The following is a 27,363-nucleotide window of genomic DNA, read 5'->3' as shown; positions in this document are numbered from 1 at the left end:
CAATTGGAAAATAGGTAGTACTATAAAATTCTTCTTAACAGCTACTCTGACTGGGTACGTCTCTCATCTTGGTAAGTCTGCTTATGTCAAGAGAGAAGTGTATTGATGAGACATTATGAAATATTGTATTCTTAATAACTCTGTAAGGCTAAGAAAAGCATTAAATACTAGTATAGTGTTATGTCCTACTGAAGGGAAACATGTCAGACATTAAACTGATCTTGTTTCAAAAACCTACTTATTTATAGTGGTAGTCACTATAAAAATATTCACTTATTATTTTTCTTTAGGTAGTTCCAGCAACCAGTTCTGCTCTTCATGATGCCAGGAAAACTGGAGACATGCACAAAATTATTCACTTAATTTCCAGATGACTAATTTTCAAATGTATCCTTTTCCTAAAATTTATGTTTGAACCATGAACTGACACGCATGCAGACTGGTAAGGTAATAGCTCATTTCCTTTGGGGAATAGCTATTTGTAAGCTAACACTACCTTCACATAGGAAAGAATGGAGAGGATGACAAGTGGAAGCTAAAAGCAACTGACAAAAGAGTCTGAACAAAACTGTAGTTTTCCTGACGGTGCAAACCTGTCCTGAACAAAGTGCTGCACCATCCTGGTTAGGAAATTGCGGATAAAAGTAATAGTGACACCTGATAGTGTGATGAACTCTCACAGTCCCTTTGGAGCAACTATTGTGTATTCTCTATTCCTTTTTAATCATTCCAGTCACCTACAGGCAGTTCCCTCTACCATTGTAACAGTAAAAAGTGAAGATATTTTTATCTGGTGAATGTTCATTTGACATTTTGAATGCTTTCATCATATTATTTAGGGTAGAAACACTGTTTCTCACTAAATAAAAAGATTTCAACTACAGTAGATTCAACACAAGGTGGCAAAGAGCTTTGATTATGATATTTCAACAGCATGAGAATCGACTGTAAAGGCTAAAAGAAAATTCTGTTACTCTGTGGGAGAACAATCTTCAGAACAAAGGCCTTTTACTACCTAGGACTTTACTAAGTTTTAGATGCTGATTTCCCTTACTTTTCTTTTCAACATTGGAACATCTCTATTAATGCCTTTTAGGCTGGACCATGATGCAGGGAATTAAAAGGGCACTGCAACCTGGAAATTGAGGTTTATTATCACAATGTATTTAATTATAAAGTTATGCTTATATATATAACACCTAATAAAATTATGAAAGCGAAATAGCAAAGGTGTTGCATTCTGAGAAGTGTTATCCAGTCTGACAAAAATATGTATTTTTCCACCTATGTAGACACATACATTTCAATGCATTTAAATCCTGATGTAGAAACACACCCAAACACACGCTTTCAGCTGGTGATCCCTTGATGCGTCCTGAGTAACAATTCAGTCTGTCCCCTAACTGGCTAGGGAAATGGAGGGGGATACAGCCACCTCCAGCAGACAACACAGCTTGGTGTTGTCCACAAACTTGCTGAGGGTGCACTTGATCCCACTGTCTATGTCATCGGTAAAGGTCTTGAACAGTACTGCTCCCAGTTGGGACGCCTGAAGGACCGCTTGTCACCTATCTCCATCTGGACTTTGAGACATTGACCACTACCCTCTGGATGCAACCATCCAACCAGTTTTTCATCCACCCAACAGTCCACCCATCAAATCCACATCTCTCAAATTTGTAGAGAAAGATGTTGTGGGGAACTGTGTCAAAGGCCTTACAGAATTCCAGATAGATGACATCTGTAGCTCTTCTCTTTTCCACTGACGTAGTCACTCCATCATAGAAGGCCACAAGGTTGGTCAGGCAGGACTTGCCCGTGGTGAAACCATACTGGCTGTCTCACACACACCCTCTGTGTGCCTTAACACAGCTTCTAGGAGGATCTGTTCCATGATCTTGCCAGGCACAGAGGTGAGGTTGACAGGATGGTAGTTCCCAGGGTCCTCCTTTCTCATGTTTTTAAAAATGTGTCCAATGTTTCCCTTTTCCTGTCACTGGGGATCTCTTTTTTGCTTTCCTAAAATTCAGTGTCCTGACTTTACTCTTCCCCTGACCCATACCCCTCAAGACTGTGAACTCCACCAGCGCATGATCGCTGCAGCCCAGGCTGCCTCCAATCTTAAAATCATTGATTACCTCACTTGAGTTGGTGACAAACAGGTCCAGTATCACATCCCCTCTGGCAGGGCTGTACATTACCTGGCTGAAGAAGTTCTCTTTAATGCACTCCAGGAGTCTCCTGGATTGCCTTCAACTCGCCGTGCTACTTTTCCAGCAGACGTCAGGGTGGCTGAAGTCCCCCAGCAGGACAAGAGCCTGCGAGCACGATGCCTCCAGTAGCTGGAGTAAGAAGGCTGCATCAACGGGCTCCCCTTGATCGGGCAGCCTGTCCTAAACACCAACCACAAGGTTCCCTTTGTTGACTCGGTCTCTAATTCTTACCCATAGGCTTTCAACCTGCTTGTAGCTATTCTTCAGACTTCTCTGGAGATATTCATAACCCACCTGGATGCATTCCTGTCCAACCTACTCTAGGTGAACCTGTTTTGGTAGGGGGGTTAGACTGGATGATCTTCAAAGATCCCTTCCCACCCCTACCATTCTGTGATTCTATGACAGCTCTTCACACTCTATCTATTTCTTGAAGTAGAGGGCAATGCCTCCACCCTTCCTTCCTTGCCTGTCACTTCTGAACAGCCTGTAGCCATTGATAGCTGCACTTCAGTCATGGTATTCATCCCACCAAGTTTCAGTAATGGCAACTATCTTGGACATAATATTGAAACTACTCCTATAGTGTTTTGGTTTTTTTCCTTTTACTACTAAATTTGCGTATACCACAGTGCATACTTATTTGTATTTTCAAGACAAGCCATCAGCTGTTAGCTGTTCACCTGAATATTCTTTGGAAGCTCTGAGTTCTACGTCATTATAAATCAATATCCAGAAGTTTAAAATGCTCTGGTTAAATGATCTGAGTAAGTTCCATGAAACAGGACCAAATAATTTGTAGAAGCCGATTCAATACAGAAGCAGTGGTACACATCATTGCTTTCAGTATAAGTAGAAGCATGATGGAAATAACCACTCAGATTTTATCCTGACTTGTTCCAATTTTTCAAGTATCAGAAACAGAGAGGTAAGCAGGCCATTCACACTTTATCTTTAGGCATCAGTTTTAAAGACTGCCCATTGGGCAACACTCCAGCCAGATGCAACACAATTAGTTGACTGAGCTCCTAAATGATTAATAATTCCTCAGTGTTCCTACACATCTGCAGAAACTTTGAACTTAGAACACAGATTCTTGAAATACCTATGCTCAGGAAAAGGGATCTAAGGCATAAGGATAATGGTCTTATCCTACTCAAAGTATTGACTAAAATGCATAATTCTGAGGTAACGTGGGCTAGTGTTAAGTAATATATTTGAAATAAGTGTGTTACAGTTTCCTTTTGTAGTTTGATTTTTGCCAACTTAAGATACTGAATAAAATTCATACAATTTTTCGCTCTTTGCTCAACATTAGCTATAAGGAACTGCAGTCAGAGCTTTAATACTTAAAGTATGCTGTGAAATATTTAGCAATAATGTTAGTACTTTGACCTTTACAATATCCTACATCTTCATTGGCTACCCACTTCATCTACTTCCCCATAGGTTAGAGAGGTAGTAAAATAATAAGATACATGGAACAGACAGGCAACACAGCCAATCAAACCAAGGAATATTAAAAAGGTCAAAATACTCAAGTCTACTACTATGATTTATAAAGCATATGAAGAATTGGAATTTTAGTACCTAATTCTACTGAGAATAATCATAATGAGAACTGAAAATGGCACAATGAATAGATTTTGGTGACAGTAATTTCATTTTGAGTGAGAGATAGCAATCTGTGTTCTTCACTAAAACTAGGTTCATTACTTTTATGATTTCACTCTTCAAAGCTACCTTTGGGTCTGGGACCTATTCTTCCTTTTCCTCACAAGTCAATTTAAATGTTATAGCTAGCTATATCACACCGACAGTCTGGGAAATATTGTGGAATTTATTTCTTGCTGTGGGAGTAAGAGGCTAAAGCTAAGCTCACATCTTTTTTATGTATTTATATGTGTGTGGATGTGCATGTGTACTTACGTATACACACCCTCACACAGCTCTTATACCAAACCAAACTTGAAGATAAACTGATGAAATAATGTCTTCCCGAATCTGTGTACAGATCACAGTTCTACATGTGAACTAGATGTCTGTTTCTGCACAGTGATGAGTAGCTCTGTTGCTGCAACGTAGTAAGATATTGCTGGCTAGTTGAGCCATTTTAGCTGACCAGACGTACAGTTGTGTGCTCTTCACTTCCCTTATGTTTGTTACTTCTACGTTCTTACTCTTACGTCTCTCTTTGAATTTGTTCTCCCTTTACAGCACAAGTAGAGTTAACAGAGTCAATAAATAACATGCATTAGCATACGCTGCCACATTTCAAACAATTACATTTTGTATTGTACTTGCAACAAGCTAGGAGAGCTAATACCATTACCATGGCTCAGAGAGGTGGTAGCTCATTAAATTGTGTTGACTTAATTGCTTGAGGTCACGTGAACATAACTGGTACTGTTGTCTGTGAGACTATCTAGGAAGCTTAATGGTGAGAATTTGCATTTCAGTGCAGCTGTGTTAATGCTGACCAATTTAGCAAAATATGAACCTCACATGCTTACCTAGATTTTCCTGCAGAGAGATCTTTGCAGGCAGATCTTCATGTCTCTGATTGTTCAGATGTCCTTGTATAGAAAAGAGACAACAAGACACCAAACCCAAGTGTCAAAAATGGCAGTTTCAATCTGGCAATTTTCAATTTGGCAATTCTGAAAAGGTAAAGAAAGCAAAGGAAACTAACAGTATTGTAAAAATAAAGTACATACTGCTGATTACATGGCTTATTTTCTACTTCAAATGAAATTGCACCATAATTTTCAAGGTGCTACATCCTACTACTACTGAATTAAGGGACCTTGCTGTAAAAATTAATCCAGCTTACTGGAGAACATTGTATGTAGGTCCTATATTATAGCTTGAAAGCATTAGCAGAAGCATTTTATCATGTTTATGAAGCATGTAAAGCTAATAAATATTATATTTTTAGTTACAGACAAACTGTTCATTGTCTTAAACATATTCGCGCAACTATGTTATAGTGGATTGCCTACGGCATTCTCAAATTATTTTGACTGCCTCTTAAAAAAGCTCTCTAACTATATGCTATTATGTCACCCACTGAAAAGGTTTGCTGCAGGAGGTGCTACATTACTCTTATTCTGTAGCCATGGTAGAGTTTGTTAGCTAAGATAAAGTCCTTCTGGGAATTGTTACAGATGCAGAATTTACAAGCTGTAAATTTATAAACTTCAAAGATGTATTATATTTTGGAAAGAGAATTACAAAAAGGCAATCTTTCTCTACACTTTTTCTCTAGTCAACATAGCACACTTCTGAAAAATACTTCACAAATACATCTTTGGATCCATTCGGATGATGTCCATTCATCCCGGCCTCACTTTTCTCCATCGCCAGCTTTTCAGTTGCTGTTGAAATTATGGTATATCCTTGCAGTCCTACTGCTGGCTGAGCTGAGACTTCAGATACATTGCAATTCTGAATCTCATTTAATTATGTAAATTCTGCTGAAAGGTCACAAATTAGCACAAATCTGTATTTTCAGCGTACTAGGTGGCTGCTGAGTTCAGAAATACTTCAGCTCAACACTAATAAGTAGGGTTGCAAACACATTTCAAAGAGAATCATGGAGCAGTTCAGGCTGGAACAGACTTCAGAAGGTCTCTAGTCCAGCCACCTGCTCCAAGGAGAGTCAGCCTTAAGATCAGATCAGATTGCTCAAAGTTTTATCCAGTCAGATCTTGAAAACATCCACGGATGCAGACTGCATGAACTCTCTGGGCAACCTCCTCCACCGCTGGCTTGTTCTTAGAGTGGAAATGCTTTTTTCCTTATATCCTGTCTGAACCTTCCTTGTTTCAGTCAAATTCCATTGCCTCTTTTCCTCTCACATGCACTGCTGTAAAGAGGCTGACTCCACTTTATCAATAGCCTCCTCATAGACCCTGACAGGCTGTCGTTAGGTCCTCCCAGGCCATCCCTTCTCCAGGTTGACAATACCAACTCCCTCAGCCTCTCCTCCGAGGGCAAATGCTTCAGGCACCCTCCACTGAACTCACTCCAGTTTGCTCATCTCTTTCTTGTACAGGGAGAGGCACAAAACTGGATGAATTGTTTGATTGTTGTCTAATGACTGTTGAGTAGAGGAGGATAATCAATGCCCTCAAGCTACTGGCCGTGCTCCTGTCCTTACAGGCCAGAAGTTCACTGGTCAGCTTTGCTGCAAGGGCTCACTGCTGGTTCATACTTATCTTACCATGTACAAAGACTCACAGGTGCTTTTCAGCCATTCAGTCCCCAGTCTGTATCACTGCTGGAGTTATTCTTTCCCCAGTACAGGGCTTTGCATTTGTCCATGTTGAATTCTGGTCGTTTCTGTTTGCCCATTCCTCCAGCCTGTCTAGGTCCCTGTGGATGGCAGTCCTGCCCTTGACGATACTAAGTGACCCTCCCAATTCATAAGTGTCATTTGCAAACCTGAGGAGAAAGTACTCCATTGCCTCTTCCAGGTCATCAATGAAAATGTTGAAGAAGACAGGTCCCAGGGTAGACACAAACTTCATTTGTGACAGGCATCCAGGTAGTATATAACACATTACCCTCTACCCTCTAAAGGTGACCATTTGACCACTTTTTTTACCCTATCCAGTTGTCTACCTATACAAGAATACTGTGAGAGACAATGTCAAAAGCCTTGCTCAAAGTAAGTCCAAGTAAAAAGTCAAGGTAAATAGTCAAGGTAAACGAAATTCTTTGCTTACCCTTCATCCAAAATTGCAACCATTTCATCATAGTGGGCAATCAGGTTGGTTAGGTGTGATTTACCCTTGGTAAATCCATGCTTATTTTTTCTAGTCATCACCTTCTCTCTCTTGTGGCCAGAAATGTATTCCAAGAGGAACTGGTTCATGATTTTCCAAGGTACTGAAGTTATACTGATCAGCTTTTAATTCCCCAGATTGTTCTTTGTGCTTTTTAAAATATCATGCAAAATTTGTCTTCCTCTAGTCTTAGAGGACCTTCCCTGCTCTCCACAACAATTCCTGTTACACTTACTTGTTTTCTTTGGCACCAACATGGACCATTCTTGCACTTGGAGGTCTTTAAAGACCTGCGTATTTTCCTGAACTCCCTTAGAGCTGACTCCCATAGTTTCTCGCCTACCAGGTCCCTGACTAAGGGCAGAGTGAGCAAAATGGCAAAAGAAATACTGGCATAACCATGTTCTCTCAAAAGCTTGGGTTTACTTTCCAATTCACTCCTACCTCTAGGTTTTCTTATGATCTGTCTCACACTTTCTGTACTTCTGACTTTTAGACATTGTCACATTTTCAAAGGAAACTCCAGGTTTGGGAAGGCCAAACAAATACAGCTGCGAAGAGTCGGTGGTGATATTGTTGCAATGACAGGAGCATTTAAACAATCTTTTAGAAAGACTACTCAAACGCCAGGGAATCCAAAACCTGGGAGAACCTTTTGAATGTGCTGGCCTCTGAGCTTCCCATTGAAGTAGACACTAAGGTTCAGCCCTGTTTACATTAACCAGCAAATATCACAGACTGAAGTGACATGGTTACAGGTGTCTGAACCAGACTTTGCACTTAGGAAGGCTGCTTTAATTCCAAATCAACTTTGTTACCGTAAGAATAGTTTTTATTATGTTCCAGGATAATACCTTGCATTTATACTGGCTTGACAAAGGTCTTTGCACTGTTCCTCTGTGTTTGCATTATGCATCAGAGCTCATAACAATGAACATGCTGAACACATCTGTGCAAACTGTCTACTCCAAGCATACTGAATTTGATTTGAAGCAGTGCCATCCTTATGTGTTATTTTTGGTTTTCTTTCTGACAGAACCCTCTCACAATCACTGTTTGCTCCTTTATTTTTTGTGTCTTTCCCCAGTGTAAAGCAATCTTTCCAAATTCCATTGACAGCCTGTCACATATCTTTACAATTTAAATTAGTTAAAAAGATAACTTGAATCTTCTCAGAATCATCTTTTATCACTATGAATGACTTTATGTTTTTGTGACCATCTCCATTATTGCATGACAAACTGTGAAATTTGCCATTTTTGCCATGACCAATCCATAAAATCTGTCATATTCCTGCGTGATGGTGTTCATGATTTACATGGGGTACTACTTATAAGGTCACTTATTTAAATGTCTCATGAAAATTACCATTAAGTAAGTGGGTACATCCTGTAAGTGGGAGGTCACAGGAGCACAATTTGTAACTCTTCCCCTTTTGTAAAAAGAACACTTTTTCAACATTTATGTATTCACTATTATGTCCTTTCCCATTCTTTTGACTCCAAGGAGTTTAAAAAGTCCATTACTTTCCCTCTGCTGAGTATATACTGTCTATGTGAACACCAGGCCAGAAAAAAGTGAGTTGCAAAGCGTCTTGTGGGTAGTCTGTAGATGCCTCTTCATGATACAGATTTGCAACCTTTTTAAGAAGCAACAGGAAAGAAGCCAGAAAAATGCAGAATACAAAAATGAAACTGTTTTTAGAAAATTGATTTAAATGGTGCCTACACATTTGGGATCTCTAAGGTTGAGGGTGGCAAGCACACAGACTAAGGTCCAAATTCCCAGTGAGAAACACAGAGAGGCTACAGTATTCATAAATTCAGTCTTATTTGCCAGAAAATAAAATACAGGAACATGAACGTTCAAGCATACATATTGTGCAATAGGACTCTTTAAAAATACTTGGTATAGCAGGATTTCTACTGTGAAAAAAAAGAATCATATCTTCAGTTAGTCTTTGTTAATTTAGCAACTCTCATTTTCATCAAATAGGGGCTATAACCCCAGGGATTCCTCTGACAGAAGAATCCCTTAGAATTTGGAAGATTAGAATTTAAAGAAACTCACAGCAAGGATGGTTAACTAAAGAGATAGGTTTCTGAGAGCATTAGGAAAGGAAAGAAAGAGTGTGACAGTGTGTGTGCGAGAGAGCTTTGCTTTCTCATATGAGTAAAGTGAGAAGAATTACACTTGTCCTTACATTCTGTGGTGAGTGGAGTCAGAGTGCCTGGTGCCAGGTTTGGACCTGCTTGCTTTCCTTTTCTGCTTCTTTCTCTCTCTGCCTTTTGCTAAACACAGAACGTATACTTATTGAAAAATTTGCATTGATTGTTATAAAGTGGTTTTATGTTCATATTTGTTAAACAAAAAGGGGCTCTTAACTGCTCTGCTTGGGGCAGTGCCTGCACGGAATTAAATACATTAATTAACAGATTAACAGAATTAACAGATTGCTGTTAATCCTGGGCTGAGTCAGGGGAGTGGTAGATACATTCTTCTCCTGAGGAAACAAAAAAGGAGGTTCAAGAAAGCCACATCCTGAGCAGGATCATTAGGAAGTAATAGCTCTTCCTAGCTCTTTCTAGGTACTGGAAAGTTGTCCATAGAAGGAGGCTGCATTATCGTGCCTGGAAGGAGAATCGCGTGACCATGCATACCTACCCCATGTCCATACCAGGCATTTTGGATCAGAAGCGTTTGAGATTGCCTGCTGCTTATTGCTAGCAGCTGCTGCCCAGCTCACCCCTAGGCACAGCTGGGCAAAACTTATTGTTTAACCCTTGCAGCTTCGGCTCTGACCTTCAGCTGCAGCCAGCATGGCTGCGAGTCAGGGATTGACTGGGCACAAGCTGGGAGCTCGGTGTTACACTGGACCTACTTCCAGTGCAGTTTTGAAAGGGCTAACGTACCCTCACAAACATTCAGTTTTCCATTTCTAAGTTTAGTGGTGGGTGAAGCCGTCTCTAATGCCCTGAAATGAAATTTATATCTTATCTAAATTTAAATCCTTCTGAAGTCACATTCATTAGGTTTTTTAAGGGCTATAAACATACACACATACATGCATAAATGCACAAACATACATATAAATAGGTGCATGCCCCAATAATTTCAGAAGTGTCTTTTGACAGGGAACAAGAAAGAGAGATAATGTCCCATCAATCAGGAAACAGATATCACCTATTAGAACAACCGAGAAAATTATACGATAATGAAGGCTTGGATTCCATCCAAGATTAAATACAATATCTCTTTCCAAAAAAATCCTCTGAGATAACCTTAACCAGGATGATACGTATTTTCAGAAATGTTAAGTAATACCACTACCTAATGGAAAGTAGTGCGTAACTGCCTGGGGGGAGTGGATATTCTGTCACTGGTAGATGGTAGGTTATTCCCTACCAACAGGAAATCTTTAGGCAGAAACTAAATTGCCCCTTGTCAGGGATACTCATTTATATAAAGTGACACTCTGCTACTCCCACCCACCAATACTGACTTCCAGTAATCATTCACGTGTCACACGTACACCCATGCAGAGTTATACCAAGTCATGTGAGCTAACATTCACTTCCGCACTCTCAGGCTGTGACCACTTACTCATGTCAAAATACGTGCTGTCCTGTTCATTAATACTAATGCCAATTCAAGCATATCGGAGTAGTCATCTTCAATCTTACTCAGTTATGCCGGCACTTTACTCAATCACGATCAGTCAGACCCACCCATTTGCACTATAGCTGTGACTGATGCACACACTCAGAGCCTCAGGGTGCATTTGACAAATAGAAATTGTGTCACCTAGATTTTAAGACTATCTTACTCCCATATTTTAGTGGTAGAAAAGCAGCAACAACTTCAGACATTTCATTTGAATAACTATTCAAGAGGACGAACATTTACTGAAGGTCAAGTCAACATTTTCTGACCAGAACTATAAAGACATACCCATTTTTTCAGAAGTATAGACAGAAGTGTAAATAGGTAACTGGCAGAGAGGCTTCAAAATGAGTGATTACATCTGCAAACAGGTGCTGGTGCATGTATTATATCTCACATATTTTACACACTCTTCAACTTTTTTGGTGCATACATGTCAGTGGTAGGCACTGAACTTCAAAAATCATTTTCAGAGGCTGACACTTCTCTGTGAGCGTTTGCCAGTTCTCTGGGTCACTCTAAATAGTATTACTTCTCTTAACAGTAAATTTCTATTACTTCTCTGAATTATACCTCTTGGCAAAGCAGGTAATGAAAATATTTGAAAGCAGAGTAACAAGCATGATTTAAAATTTTATTTTAATCTTCACTGAGTTTAAAAACAAACAAACAACCTCTTTAATTGTATTGTCATTTTATTATGTCATTTTGAAGAATGATTTGCCTTAATTATGGCAACAATATTATATGATAACAAATTACAAGAAAAATATTTCCATATCTTAACACATTTTGTGTTATTTCACACTTAACAGCGGAAGTCCCAAGTTTATAGTGTTTCATTGGGAGGTAATTGTAAGCTTTGCATTCTTTAAACATAATAAGCAGAAAACTTTATTTCACTAATACTTGCCCTCAGACTAAGCTACATCATAGCTTCTTGGCTTTGCCTGGGAATAGGAGAAAGCACGAAGTGGAGCAACTGTGGCAGGTGATAGGACAAATGTGTATTAGCATGTTTCACAGCTCATAGAAATTCATTTAAAGCCACAGAAAAATGTTTGCTGTCATTGCTATGTGTATGAGGTGGAGGAGGAAAAGACTTCCTTGTTGGTGTATAGCTAAGAAGAGACAGGGCAGAGCTATTGTTTTATTTACCTTTATGTTCCCATTGGACACATTACCAGTTACACAGATTTAATCCAACAGCTCTTTTCTTAAGGAAGGAAGATTATAATTTAAATTAGAGACCAAACAAGGAAACAAACACATTATTAAAATTTCCCCGAGAAGAAATGCCATTAAACTTCATTATTATACATCAAGAGCTCAAAAAGTGACCATGATATTGCTGAAGCAAGCATTTATACCATGATATTTCAACCCTTTATATTTCCCATTGAACATTAGGGACTGAGGTTTGAGGGATTCACTAATAGAAATCTGTGGATCAGTTTAAGATTGTAAATAAAATAAAATAAAAAAAACCTTTGGCTGGCAAATATTTTGCTCAACTCTTCTCTTGCTCATCTTTGCTGTCATGAATTCATTGCAGGAGTCTTTCAAGCACAGTTGTTCATTGGTATGATCATTATACAGGTTGACCAGATTTAGCAGATTTGAGCAGACTCCTGGTACAGTTGTCATGCTATGAGAAAGCTGCAATGTGTTCAAAGACTTACCTAGCAAGTATTAGCTACAGAATACTGAAGTAATTCAGGGTTTCCCCACCTGTACTCTGTGAAACAACTTGTTCTCATGTGGCAATGGATTTCCAGCTGTTAATAAGCTGCCGAACAATATTAAAAGAAACCAAAATTACATTGAACAGTTTTCTGATACTAATTTTTTATTAAGTTAAGAAATGTGTCCAATCTGTCAAGGACACATTACCTACACATAGTTACAATGGGAAGTGTTGGTTATGGTCTTTTCTGTACACGGATGACAGAAAATCTCAGATTATATAGATGGTGAGTCTTTCAATATTCTCTCATTTGGAACTGAGTGCATGAGAAATGTTTCCCTTCAGAACAGGTCAACATAATTTCTTCAAAACAGAAAAAAAAATGAACATGAATGAATACTTCTTTTTTTTTTTCTTTTTTAATCAATAAACTGGGAAAGGAACATTCAGAGTTTGTAAAGGACATGATTTTTACACTAAAAGGATTTCTAGTGGTGAATTTTCAACCATCTCTCAATTAAGTTTGTTTACTAGATTGGGTCATATTTCTTTATGTCAGCAGGGAGTAAAGAAAAATCTGTCTTTTACTCCACACCAGCTTCACCAATAGCAGTTTGTCTTCATGGAGGAATGCAAAGGCTTTTGTGGAGATACTTCTTATCAAAAACAAAGGAGGACAGGGAGTTATCTAAGTACCCATGGGAAGAGATGTGTCTTCTAAAAGAAATTTCTTCATCATGGGGGTAATCGTGAAGGAAATATCACTTAATGCTGGCCCTTCTGACTATGCGATGGGCACACTATGTCCTCAAAGACACACTAGCAGCATTCTTATTGGTTTTCTCCTATTTTATTGTCTTCTGCTGAGCACATTGGAAAGCAAAATTACTTTAAGAAATTACTTAGTGTCATTCGCTTTTGTGTATGACAAACTGGAAAGAAATCATCTAGTTGTAGAAATGGTGCCTATATGACTGTATGTGGAAGCTACCAAGGCACACACAATGCAGAATACTCTTGTAAAGAGTTATTTTAAATGTTGCAGAGGCTTCCATGTGAAGTAGTAATGTTCCTATGTTCATTATTCAATAAAAACCATTACTCAAATGTGTGAAATTATTTTGGTTGCTTAGTAATATTTGTACATGAAGTTTAGTGTCTACTACAAGGACTGCCAAAGTGTGGCCCACTGTCTATGACAAATAAAGTTCTAGGGAAAGATTCACAAGAAAGAGTGTCCTTGTTCAATCTTATTTGAAACCTCCTGTTGAACTTGGGTGAACAAAAGAAGCTCCCAAGCCTCTTCATAGACTCCTTGATATACTTGATAGTATACACGTCTTTTGTTTCTGGGTCCCATAACATTGAGGCCATCTGCCTCCTTTTCTTGTCTTGCTCAGTAAGTCTGTTTACTCTATAAATCCTGCTACTTCTTCCATAACGTTTTAGAATCCAGATCTTTCTAGCAGACTTCAACAGGCCTGAAACATAACCTAAGGAATGACCTAAGTATTGATCCTTTATTTTACAAAACAGATTACGTTCCATAATCCCCCTATTGTATGGGTGCTTGGCTGTTATCCAGTTATTTACAGGTAAAACCAGTTTTGTGTTCTCTCAACACAGGTCAAACTTTTATCTGTGTCCTAATGAACTTTTGTCATGGTTACTGGTACTGCATATCCTGTGGTTTTCCTGTGACCCTCAGTGACAGATTGGAGACCACAAAAAATATAATTGCTGAGATAATTTATCATACTGTATTCTGCACTGAGCTCCTCCATTCTTCTCTGCATTTCCCTCTATACCACCCGGTCTTCTTTGTGATATCTTCAAGGTTCTTCACAATAGTCAACCTTCCTACATTTTTTTGCTGTCATCATGATAACCATCCCTCTACATTCTTAGAGTATAGATCTAATTCCTTAAGCATAGACTGAGTCTTAGGTTCATTTCTGTGGCTCTCTTAGGAAACAGGCTGTAGACTGTTTATTCTGCTTCCAGGTCTGTGATTACGTGCACAAAAAAGACTCCAGTGGATAGAAGCAGTGGAAAAAAAAAAAGTATGCCTCACCTCATCCTCAGGAATTTAGCAGAGCTTTCAGGATGAATGTCCAAGCGATTGAACTATGGAGATTTACAGAGCAAGGTCTCAGAGCAATGTGAAAATTGACTGTGTCAATATAGGGGTAACGGTATGATTTTTCAGGTCTTCCCTTTTGAATTTTCCTTCATTTATTTTAAATCCAGATAGCCTGCAATCACCAAGCCAGTGACTGGCTGCCACAACCTGTGTGATTTGATCACCAGCCCCTACTTTCTCCAATTCTTCTCCACTGTTCAGCAGCCTTTGGTATTAGTTATTGGTGTCTTAATTTAAAATAAATCTAAGTCTACAGCAGTGTTGTTTCATCTGGTCCTTTTTTCTTTTGAACGTTAAAGGTATTAATCTATAATAACAGCTATTCTGTGAGAAGTGTTGTATTATTATACCCCTTTCTGATGATAGGAAATTTAAAGAAAATTTAAGGAGTTTGCATTTCAGCTGGACTCTTCATAAACACTAAACTTTCTGAAGTTATTCTTTGTTAAAAACAGTCTGAATTAATTGGTTTCTACAATGTATGCCAAGCAGTCAAACTAGGAAAATTAAAGCCAATGTGGCTTTTTCTTTAATCCTTATTTGATTGCCTGATGCAGTCTACTGATGCATCTGTTGGCGCAGTAGATTAAGTTACTCTTAACCACTGCAACCCCTATTGCTCACAGAGCCAAATCCTAGAGGCATTATCTTCCTCTGCCATTTACTAGTAGAAAAGGTAATTAGAATGTTTAGTAGATAAAACATGAGAATGCTCACTGGCTGAATATTCAAACCTTTCTGAAACTGCTGCAGTGACAGACAATCCAGGTGGCATTTGCAGGTGCACAGCTGCAGTAAATGATGAAGCTGGCATCTTTGGCAGTTCTCAGCGCTGATGGCAGTGGATTTTTTTTATCCAGTTTGTAATCTCCATGCCTCTTTTGTATACACAGAAGAACTCACATATTCTGTTCGTCTTCACATCTTTTCCTCACTTACATGCTATTTATTGAAGTCATTACATGAAATGTTATTCTATTTTCCCTAATTCTGGTTTCACTAAGCACTATTTTACATATGCACACACATATACACAGACTTTATTTTAGTTTAGTTTCAAATTTTTCGTTATAGGCGCCTGCACATGGAGATTTTTTTAGTATGAAGTTGCTAAAATGTTGTAAGACAGAAGCACTCAAACCAATGAAGCATTGTTGATATTTCTGAGTTTCAGATTGGAATCCAGGAAATATTAATGATTTCTGTCTGATCTTGTCTCACTCTGCTGCAACAGATGTCATTATGGCACATAATAACAAAACATAAATTGCCTTAAAAATGTAATAAAAAATATTTTAGAAGCAATAAAAATAACCCCCTCAAAACACACTGCATGCACTCAAAGATGAGACACAGGGATTTTAATAGGTGTTTAAATAGAACCCCCACTCACTTTTTCCTGAACCTGGAAATACAACCGGGCTTTACAAAAATATTTCAAAACTGGAAACTCTAGCCAAATAGTGCTGCTTAGTGGTAAATACAAGAAGTCTCATTGTATTTAAAAAAAATATTATGTTATCCATTAAAAAAAATACATGGCTGGTGAGCAGTGACTTGACTGATATGCTTTGATATAGGTAGTATTTCTCACTGGTAAATACTTCTCAGAAAAAAAACAAACGGATATTTTGGTAAATTTGGACATAGTAAAATATGTTTGAATTACTTTGCATCCTATTGAAATCCAGTTTTGCATTGTGGATCAAATAATTGGTATAAAGTACTACTTGTCCTTTACAGACACTGCTGGGGCATTGATACAAAGACAATTCTCCTCCTGCTGCCATTGCTACCTGCCTGCCTGGCACAGTCTTCCACTGGCTACAGAGCTCTTCAGTCATCAAGAAAGAAGATCCTTTTGAGCTGAGTTCATTCTTGTTTTCTTTGCCTTTGCAGCCCCTTCTACAGGAATTTCCTTCTGCAGGCATTTCTATTTCACGCTTTATCACCAGCAGTGCTTTAGAAGGGCCTTTCCCACATAACAGCATGAATATGAGAAGTGACAGCATGAATTTTGTGAGTAGCTCAGCACGTGTGGCTTGGGAGGAATTGTGTTACTTCCTTTACTAGTTGGGATTCTCTCTAGGGCAAACTGAAATAGAAGGAAAACTGAGTTTACCACTGTAAACCCACTGACCTGAAGAGTTAGATGTGACTGGACCCTGTAGAGCACCAAAGATTAACAAAAGGGAGCTGTGCATCATGTGTAAAGGAGTTTTCTTCATTACATTTTCACCCAGGATTTCAGTAAAGTAAAGGAAACGAGCAAGTAGCGGTCCTCTGGATGATCTTACTAGGACAAAAGAGAAAGCAACAGAAACTACTGCACAAGTGGTCTTTTGAATTCATAGAGCGCTATCTTGGATTCTGGAGGAAGCCCAACTGAATCCCCATCTATATAAAAACTGTTCCTTATCAGAATCACTGTACTTGCAAAATGAATTTCAAACCCACTTTGTTTTCAAATTTTCTTTTGAGTGAAACCAGTTGTTTAAATTACCTTGCTACTTTAACAGCCTGCAATGAACTTCATGCATCATGTCACATTATGAAATGTCATAAGGACCAGCTAGGAGATGAAACTGTTGAGAGGATGAAAGGTAAAGAACTCGAGACAGTCTGAAGGAAGGAGCTGAGTTTTCTCCCAGACATCATTCAAATGCAGCGTCCAAAGTTGTTGGGATCCGACAGGGCAGAGTCATACATATTCTGCCACCCAGCAGTGAATTTCCTACCATTCTTTGCGGCAAAGTGAGTGACACAGCAGATGTGTAACTCTGTATGTGCACAAGTATGAAACTTGAGAGAACAGGTATAGAAAAGAGAAATGGTGAATCTGATTATGAACTCTTTTGACTTATTCCAGTGACAAATTCTGCATCTCTTTCTTTGAATAGTGGACACATAGTGAAAAGACAGAAGACAGCTTTTTTATGAATGTGATCTGTAATGCACATATCATAAGACAATACAAAAGAAAATACTAAGTTAAAACAATTGTCAAATTGTTGTCTTCAAGATTTTATTTACAGCTGTGTATTAATTTCTAATAAGAGAAATTTTCTTTTTAAGTTACTTGTAGCATTTCAAGTCTGAGAGAAGTAATATGATGATACTGTATTTTTTTGTGCTCTCATTTCACAATGAACTATATTAGCCAGAATACCCAGGAGAAAGAGAAAACTTCAAAGCATGGCCCCAAATAATGTAGAGAATAGGTATGGTCTGAATACCAACAGAGCCTGAGCTTTAAGTTCAAACAACCTTTTAAGAAACTTCCCAAGAAATAACTTTTTTAATGAATTGAGTTCATCTCAGGGGTAACAGTGATGTAAAAGTAGGTTCCAAATCTGACTAGTTCTCTTCTCCTGCACTTGTCTTTTATGTCCTGCATAGCAGCTTGGGCATTGGGGATGACTCAGAAGCACCCTCACTACCCTATCACCTCCTGTAGTGAATAACTTCCAAAGCTAACATCAAAAACAGAACTTTCAAAACCTCCTAATTAGGAGTTTGTTGTTCAGTTTAATCAGCAGGGAAAAGAAGATTGATTTTAAGAAATACTCTCCATATGTGAAGTAGAGAGGAAGTTCCCCTGTCAGAAAACAAGAAGCAGACCTTCATAAAAATATTTATTTTCAAAATGTCATGAGACTAGATAATAAGAGTGAGTTGCCATAGAGTAATACTGCATTAGCAGACTTATTACTGGGAGAGGCGAAAGTATGTGTTAAAACCTGAATGTCCCATTCAGCATGACCAATTTTCATGAGGTTTATTCACCCAAGCAAGAATGCCTAGGTGACATAGTTTTCCCAAAGGTCTTATTGAGCAAAATGTTATTTCAAAGGGGGAAGGATGAAGCACCCCAAAATTCTGTACAAGATGGATGTGTGAATGGCACATTTGGGTAGCACTTCAAACCCAAAAAACAAGTACAATAAGAAAAGCTCAAAGATAAATGACTATGGTATGAATAGAATGCACACAACTTCAAGTATCATGCTCCTGCTTTTATTCAAGAGGAAAAAAATGACCGTAGTTTCTCATATTATTCATTTCAGGAGTTCTACGTCTTTATCCATTGTGATGTGTTTTCTTAAATGGATTTGTCATAGTGTCCACAAGAAGATTGTCTTCCAGAAGGAGGAGTCTCTACGGAGAGTTTCTAAGTCTCTTAGTCGTAGCATATGAAAGAGTTCTCCAAAATAGTCAAATTTATTACAAAGTCCTCCCAGTAAAATTTGGCATGTGACCTGGGAGAGGAATAGATGCAGTTAAGAGTGCAGTAAGACCATGCACTCTTTTCCTATTCTTCTTAAATGGCCATCAGCAGTCAATCAATCTGCAGCCTTATTTAACCATTTGCTTTTGAAAAAATTTCCTTTAAACCCTCCAGCTCTCTTCGCCAGAAGGCTAGATTAATCCATAGTAATTATGCCATCTTTGACATTTTTGACAAGGGACTCATCAGACCATCTAGGACTTTCAAGGGTACATATCCTTTTCATCCCACGAGTTTCTTACTGCTTCTTTTCATCGTGGTGCTGAAGAGTTGGATCCACACTGATGGTCCCAGCCTGTGCCAGCTAGAAATTGTTCACAGAGAATGTGCTCTGTCCTTCCTTCTCTCCACCCTCATCTCACCCTTCTGAGTATTGCAAGGGGAAGTCACTGCTGTATCCAAACTGACTAGGGCCACCTAACCTTGATAGTAATTCTGTGCCTGACACCTTAGATGCAACAAGTCATCTTAACTAACTAAGCTTAACTAACTTGAGGAAAATGTGTTTATGCACAGCTTTCATATAGGACTAATTCAAGGTTCACTGGCAGCAAAAGATGGTATGAATATGCATAAGGGTACAGATTATTCATCTGGCAAGTGAATGCCACTTTTCCCCTTCCAAATCTTGCATATCTAAGCCCTTAGTCATTTCTAAAATAAACACCAGTTCAAAATCAGGTGAATAACTTTCAAAGTTTTAACTTGGATGCTTAATCTTTCCTGAAGGATCATTTTGAGAACCTGTTTAAGACTGTGTATTGCCACATATAACTCACTCTGAACAAGCTGAATTTCTACTCTTTTAAATTTCAGAAGTGCTTCAGCTTCTTCGCACTCCATGCTTCAAGGATTTTCTTTATTGTGACTCTTTATTAGCTGTTTTAATTCTTGTTAATGATGTGCATTTGTTTGAACAAATTCTTTTGACATTTTCTTTGTGTAACAACTTTCATATACCACATGTATACCATTATCTGAGATTTTATATCATTATTAGCTGCAAGAAAGTGGGTAAAATATAAAATTAGAATTTCTGCAGTATATTCAGTTTATGCCAGTAACTTTTCTTTTTTTTTTTTTTTAAACCATATTACTTTCAAGAAGCTACTGGATATTTAAATCCAAAAAGTTTTCATATTTTTGTTGTGTTTTTTGGTCATTTGGGTGTTGGGTTTTTTTACATTTTAATGTATTGACAGCTCACTAGTTGGCTTTTCCATTATAATTAGCTGTTTCCATGTTGAAGCCTTATTCAGTGAAAATTATGCACGGAATTTTGCAACATACAACAAGGGTTATGAAACACAACGGTAGTTTAAGTTGTCCAGTCTAAAGCATACTGAGAACATGGGACTCATTATACTTAAGGAACTGAAATCATTAGGTGGTAACAGCTTGCTGTCATACTAACTACCAACGTGGTCTGAATTAAAAGAGGCACCCTGCTGAGATCTTTACCAGGTCTCATTCATTAACTCCCTCTTGTTGTTCTCATCTGTTTTGCAGCTGTAGCCAGGTGAGAATTAACGGGGCAGTTTACATCAGGCAGATGGTAGGTTCCCCAGGACAACTCTATTTAAAGAATAAGGAGGAGGAATCAGTAACTGGATAATAAGTATGGGGCAAATAAGGAATGTAAAGATTTAGGGTTATTTTGCGGTATACTTTTGACTTACGGTTGCTCCTGGGTGGAGAAAAAAAGACTGATTTCTTATAGTATAGAGCCTCCCCGGACAGTTTAATTTCCCTATATGTGTTACTATTAACAATAGCTCTTGAAGTAACATATCTTTACTTGGCTACCACAGAACTCCTTCAAGTAAAAGGGAATCATAGTATAGTCTGGGTTGGAAGAGACCTTTAAAAGCCATATAGTCCAGCCCCCCTGCAATGACCAGGGATGTTTTCAACTAGACCAGGTTGCGCAGAGCTCCATCAAACCTTAACTTGAATGTTTCCAGGAATGGGAATGTTTCCGTTTCCATCTCTCGGTAACCTGTTCCAGTGTTTCACCACCCTCATTGTAAAAACTTTCTTCCTTATATCTAGTCTAAATCTACACTCTTTTAGTTTAAAACCATTACCCCTTGTCCCCTTGCAACAGGCCTGCTAAAAATTTTGTCCCCATCTTTCTTATAAGCCCTCTTTAAGTACTGGAAGGCTTCTATGAGGTGTCCCCAGAGCCTTCTCTTCTCCAGGCCAAACAACCCCAATTCTCTCAGACTGTCTTCATAGGAGAGGTGCTCCAGCCGTCTGATCATTTTTTAGCCCTCCTCTGGACCCGCTCCACCAGGTCCATGTCTTTCCTGTGCTGGGAAGCGCCCGCTCTCTACTCCTGAAATGCAGAATTATTTTATGTCTGTTATTGAGCTCATCAAAGATAATATGTCTATTAAAAGTGAAATTAAGAAAACAGGCAACTGATTTCCAAAGTAGTGGGATCAGAGGTAATTGGTTGTTTATTACAAAACACAGGTACTTTGAAAAATCTTGTCCTCATCCCTTTGTATCCTAAAAAATTATAGGGTCTACTTTAGAGACAATCCTGAAGAAAGCAGTCCTAAGACAAACTGTGAAGTAGAAATGCTCCCTGAATGCTCATCATCTGTCCAAAGTGACCCTTAGCTCCACATATCTTGCATTTGCTTTTCTGTTTTAGCCTACAGCCACAGGATGTGAAGTAATGAACCACTCAGGTCTTCACAGCCTTTGCACCCTTGAGCCACACCAGCTCCTTGCCAGGTTCTCTAGGCAGCCCATAGGGAAGTCCCTACAGAGAGGATCTCTGCCAGAATATAATGTTGACTCAAATAAATGTCAAACACAAAACACAGTTTGGCAAAATAATCAGTAATACTTGTCTTCTATTTTATTATTAACCATGGGAGGGCAGATCTAGCCCATTCCCCATGTGTCCAACCAGTTTGTAAGGGTACTGCCTTTACAGACTACTCAGCCTCCCCAAACAGTTTCCTCTCATGCTGCCGGTCCTTTTTACACTCACCTTTGTGAGAGTTTGTAAGACTTCCACATAATTTGATATGGCTTGCTTTTTCATAAGTTCTAGTGTTTTTGCTCAAATGGTTTTACCAGAATGTGTGTGATGTATAACTTTTCATAACACCTGAGCGTTGCAGTTTTTCTTTATAATGGATTTCATCTTGTACCTGACAGTCTACGCTTGAAACTTATAAGCATAAAATTAAAATACCAAACAAATTTCTAAACCTGTTCTTTGAATTAGCAAACTGCACAGTACCTCAGAAGGCTTTAGTAAGCATTTTCTCCCCTTACAGCTTCCCAGACACCTGACTAAGATGATGTTCATCCCTCTTATCCTGCATGCCCTGTACTTTCTGATTCTCTAGGCTCTTTACCACACACTTGTAAAAATTCAGAAGGGCACAAGGGAAATTATTTTTAAAATTGTTCTAGTTCTGTCAAGTAGAAAATATCTACAACACTGTGGGGGGTTTATTTTCCCTGATATGGTCAGAAAAGTTTTGCAAAGACATTGGCAACGGCCCAGGAGACAAGTACAGTATTTTGATTTCCATTAAGCTGATATGATTTTCGCATTATTCTTTTTGGTATTCCCTCAAGATACATATTTCTTGAAACAAAGTAGCTGCCACATTTCTTACGTTGACACTGGCCAGATCCTATCCTTCTCTCCATTTCCTGGTACGCTATTTCTCAAGTAATCTTGTTAAACATATAAGTATTTCTAGACATAAATATAATTGTAAGTTCTCAGAAAGGGCTTTTTATTGGTGAAGTTATTTCTAGAACTACTGTTTGGTTTTTTTAAAGTGCTTGTATTGAATGCCAGTTTCAAAGAGTTGAGCATTTACTATGACAAATTTAGGGGATTTAGGTGCATACATGCTGCCTTTTAGTATCTTATTATAGATTTTTATTGGACTTTGTTTGTGCAGTCCGATCTCCAGATTAAAAAAGAAAAAAGTAAAATGAAAAATGTGTATCAGTTATTGTGTTAGTTAATCTTTCCACACACATTTGATCGGGAAGCCTCTTTTCCTACTACAGTCTTTCACTGCAATGTATTTCCCTATAATTCCTAGATGCTCTAAAGTGACAGTACGATAAGTTTCCTCTAATGTTACCCGTTCACCCTCTGTTTAGGAGATGTTTATTTAGACTACAATATTGTGACACAGATCAAAACCCATCTCCTTTAAGTAAGTGAGAAACGGAAACATGCTAGCTTGGTATGTTCGCAACTTGGTGTTCTAGAGCAACTGAATTTGAAAGGAGTGGTGGGTTGATTTTTTCCTTCTATGATTTCTACAAAGAATGCTCTAAGTAAAATGCTCTACTTCTTTTGCCCACTGTTCACTCACATATTTTGTTTTGGTGATAAAAAGCTGATAACAGCAAGGTTGTATGAATAACCAGTATTCTTCAGTTTCAGAACTAAACCAAAAAAAAATCAAAATCAAAACCTTCACCTCAGATTTAATGAAGTTTAAATTTCATTGGTATTCCTTACTGACGTAGCCGCCGTCTTCACCCAGAACATTTTATTCAATACAAATTTATTTTAGTACAAAAAACTTTATTTTTCAGCAACAAAAAAAAAAAAAAAAAAAAAAATAGGTGCACCACTACAACGACATCCTGCTGGTACCCTGAGGGCTTAGAGAACTCATGAAGGAAGACTCAGTTCTCCTCTCTCTTCTGCATGACTGGGAAAGTTTTCATCAGTAACTAAAACACCCTTGCTACCAGTGATAGTAATTCCCAGTGCGATGCAGATTAACCCAGAAAACCTGAATGCAAACATCATAAAAACAAATTTTGATTCAGATTTTCTACATAAAACACTGTATCTAATCAACATCAACAGCACTGACCATATGTTTGGTGGAATATATTTTGATAGTTTGGTAGCATAGGATATAGCCTATACTGTATTTATTTAATATTTTTATGTGCTTACAAAGAAAATGCATAGTTCTCTTCTCTAAATAAAGACCATTTGGTTGAAAAACTAACCTTGACTTCTCTCCTGTTTGAAAATGGCACATTCTCTTCAGCTGGTATGATGTCTTTCTAATATCATAAAACTTCAATGTTTTGAAAGTAAAGGTCATCCTAGAAATTTAATACCTGACTAGAAAAGATCTCTTCATCAGTTTTTTCTCCTTTGATCATTTAATTGTCTGTATTCTCATAAATATGCCTAAAGAAGAACAGAACAGATCAGTCAAGCTCAATTTAGGTCTCTGGCCAAGATCTGAGCAATTAAAAGGATCTGTGCTATTTATAACACCTTCTGTTACAAATATTTGCCAGGTTAGAATGTCTGTATCTTTTCATTTCAGATAATGAAAAAGCCCCTGTGCAGTTCTGTGCATCTGCTTGAATTAGATGACTTAGTTATTTCTACCTGCATGCGCTTTTATTATTATGTTATTATACACACTGGAAGGATCACAGAATAAAGCTCGATCTAGTACACTGTAGTTAAGGAAATTAAGCATACGTATTCCTGTATTGATAGTAATCTTCTCAAATGACTCTCTGGCTGCCTCATGCCATACTATAGATAAACTAAATAAAAGCAGGATCTGTTCTTATTCATTCCCATCTTCAGCTATCAAGTAAATGGCTACTCATTCCATACTGTGTTAGCTATAAAGTGGAAAAGGTATTTTATATTAAAAATCTGCGTGCATATTGCTTTCATAACTACTTTCAAGTAAGGAAAGAAAACATGAGTCTCATCAACAGCTTTTTATGACCTTTTAATATACACTGTGAGAACATAGCCTTTAGTTACAATGATAAGCAGAATTTCCATCCTGATAGAGTTCAGAGGATAGAGTTATACCTTCCTTATTTTGTTTTATTACCGATATGGAAGATGTACAGCCTTAAAGATGTTTGGGTTCCACTTGAGGTATTTCATTCCTACAGCCGGCACTACAAAAAAAACTCTTTCGAGAAAAATATTAGTAACAGTAATGTGTAACATTAATAGTCATCTTAAGCATTTCCCAAGCTGTAGTACTGCATCAGCACTATGTCAGCCTTCGCTCCTTCCCCTTTTTTTTGGATTGCGTATTGTCTCTGAATATTATTTTTGAGTCTTGTAAACACGTAAATGCCTAAATACTTGCACTTTAGAACAGTCCATGGCTTAGCAGTTCACCTTGTTCAAAGATCAAGCAGCTCAGAGTTGTTCATGCGCATTCATTTTTGCTGAGTCAAGGTCATAACTTGACACATTACATAGTAGGTACCTGCCTTCTAATACTGCCGTCTATTGCAACCATTTCTATAAGCTACGAAAGAACAAAGTTTCTTATCATCCTGAATGTGTTTCATGTAGAAAAGACTGTTGTTTATCGAACTCCAAGTAAAAAAATTCTTATCTATTATTTTATTACTATATCGAATCTATTTTACACACCTGAAGGATGGCTACTGTGTGTGAAAGGTTTTTCTGTTTTTCCAGGTACCACATTTGTTCAAACGGAGGCATTCACTTCTTTCTACAAAAGTTACTTCATTTGTTATTCTGCTTATCAGAAGTGTGTGCTGCTAGAAAGTAATGTGGAGACCTTTTAATATTGACCTGTTCAGAAAAAGAAAAAAAAAATATTCTTACTGTAATTGTGCATATACTTTTTTTCACATATATTTATTGAATCGCTCATTTAGTTGACAATTCTATACATGGAAAGTATATAATTTACTCCCATACCTTTGAACCTAATTCTTCATGTGCAACTTTTGAATTGAATGGGAATTTGAGGTCAGCTGTGTGAACTTCTGAAGAGGAAACTTTTGGTTTGAATTCACCTTGGTAGAATAAGGACCATATTAAGGTTTGAATTCCAATAAGCACCAGTGCGCCTCTATGTTAGGATTTGTCTGTGGAGAGACTGCTTTTTGTAGAGTTGTGTATTTCCCACAGAAATTTGAGTACCTTGGTGCTTTCTTCTCTCTACTACAGGACCTCAGTTAAAATGTAAGCATCAGGGAGCCACTTTAATATATAAATCACTTGAAAATAGAGGTTGTAGGTGTGCGATGGGAAAGGGGGAGCAGTTAACATTAATCACAGTCATCTTCTTCATGATTTGGATTTTGGGAAAATCGTTGTCAGTTCCTCAGCATCCTTCCTGCATTTATGAGGTGGGGTTAAAGTAGTTAGTCAATTAGAGACATCCAAGGGCAAGAGAAAATTACTAAAAGGTTCTTTACCACACTTTGTATTTTTAAAGCATGCCTTTTATACCAAGCAAGGAATTACTTCCTGAGAAAATGCAGGGACATCTCAAGACTTATAATACAGTCTTCCCAAAAGAGTAATCTTTGCTCTTCCTAATTTGTATATAATTTGTAATAAGATTAGTTTCTTTTTTATTTGTCTGCATTTGAATTAAGGTAATTTCATTACTCTACTTTTATATAGTTGGAAATGTTTCCAATAAAACCAAATACTAATTAATAAATATGTTTTGTGTTGGTTATATTTGAAATAGATAGGAAAAAAACCAAGCAATACAGTTACCAAACTGACTAAATTCCTTTATTATATACCATCAGACCAAATCGTCCTGGCATTGATAATACAAAATTAAGTTAAGAGCATCAATAAGAAGGGAGACATCTGAATGGGACCAGCCTGTAACTTGTCATAAGCAACAGCCAGTCTGAGCAAGTAACATCAATTTGATCCATTTGCAGATAGAAGAGTTCAAAGCAAGACTCATAAACATTAAGTCTCACCACTAAATAAAAAAAAAAAAGTGAACACAGAAGAACTCCCTTCCTTCTGATGCTTCAGGAAGCACAGACCAAATCCAATTTGTTTTGCTCAGGTGAGTAGTTTCTCACTTGAGTGGTAGGTCAATCTAGGACAAGTAGACTTGCAATTCAAAGGAATTGCATCTAAAGTGGATATAACAGGATAGTAAGGGTAGTAAATGAATCAAGATAGCAAATTACTTATTTTGCTAATGAAATTGCAATGGCTGCATTATAGCAGCGGTGTTAGTCTGTCCATTTATTTGATGAAGTCTGCAAATCATTACTCAGAAGAGAATTCATTGAAAATAAACACCAAACTTATTTAAGCGCTATCAGGAAGAAAAAATAAAAAACACAACAAAAAAAAAAAGAAAACTCTTGAAATCTTTTGGAGTTATTTTACTGTATCTAAAGCAGAGTATTAGGATTCAACTGTGTATACCAGCTTTATTCCTCATCTGTTACAGAGTTTAGAGGATGTCATGTGGGATGATAAACAAAGAAACATTTTTGCAGGCCCTCTATTCCTAAAGTCTTCGACCAAAATGCCTGAAACACCAGACAAGGATCTGAGTTTTCCTCACTAGCTCCTCTTTTATTAGTGATCAAGCCAAAACTAAAAACATGGTCATTCCAGATTTATGGCGGTTCATAATCTGGATTCAGGGTTAGAATTTTGGTTTCTAAGAGGTAGACCAAATGCTTAGACTTTAATACTGAAGCCAGGACGCCCATTTCTGGGTGAATGCTCCAATGAGTAAGTTATTATTGAAAAGGTGGACAGCATCACC

Source organism: Chroicocephalus ridibundus, chromosome 2, assembly GCF_963924245.1.
Source record: "Chroicocephalus ridibundus chromosome 2, bChrRid1.1, whole genome shotgun sequence".
Classification (NCBI taxonomy): domain Eukaryota; kingdom Metazoa; phylum Chordata; class Aves; order Charadriiformes; family Laridae; genus Chroicocephalus; species Chroicocephalus ridibundus.
Note: the sequence above shows the minus strand (reverse complement) of the source record.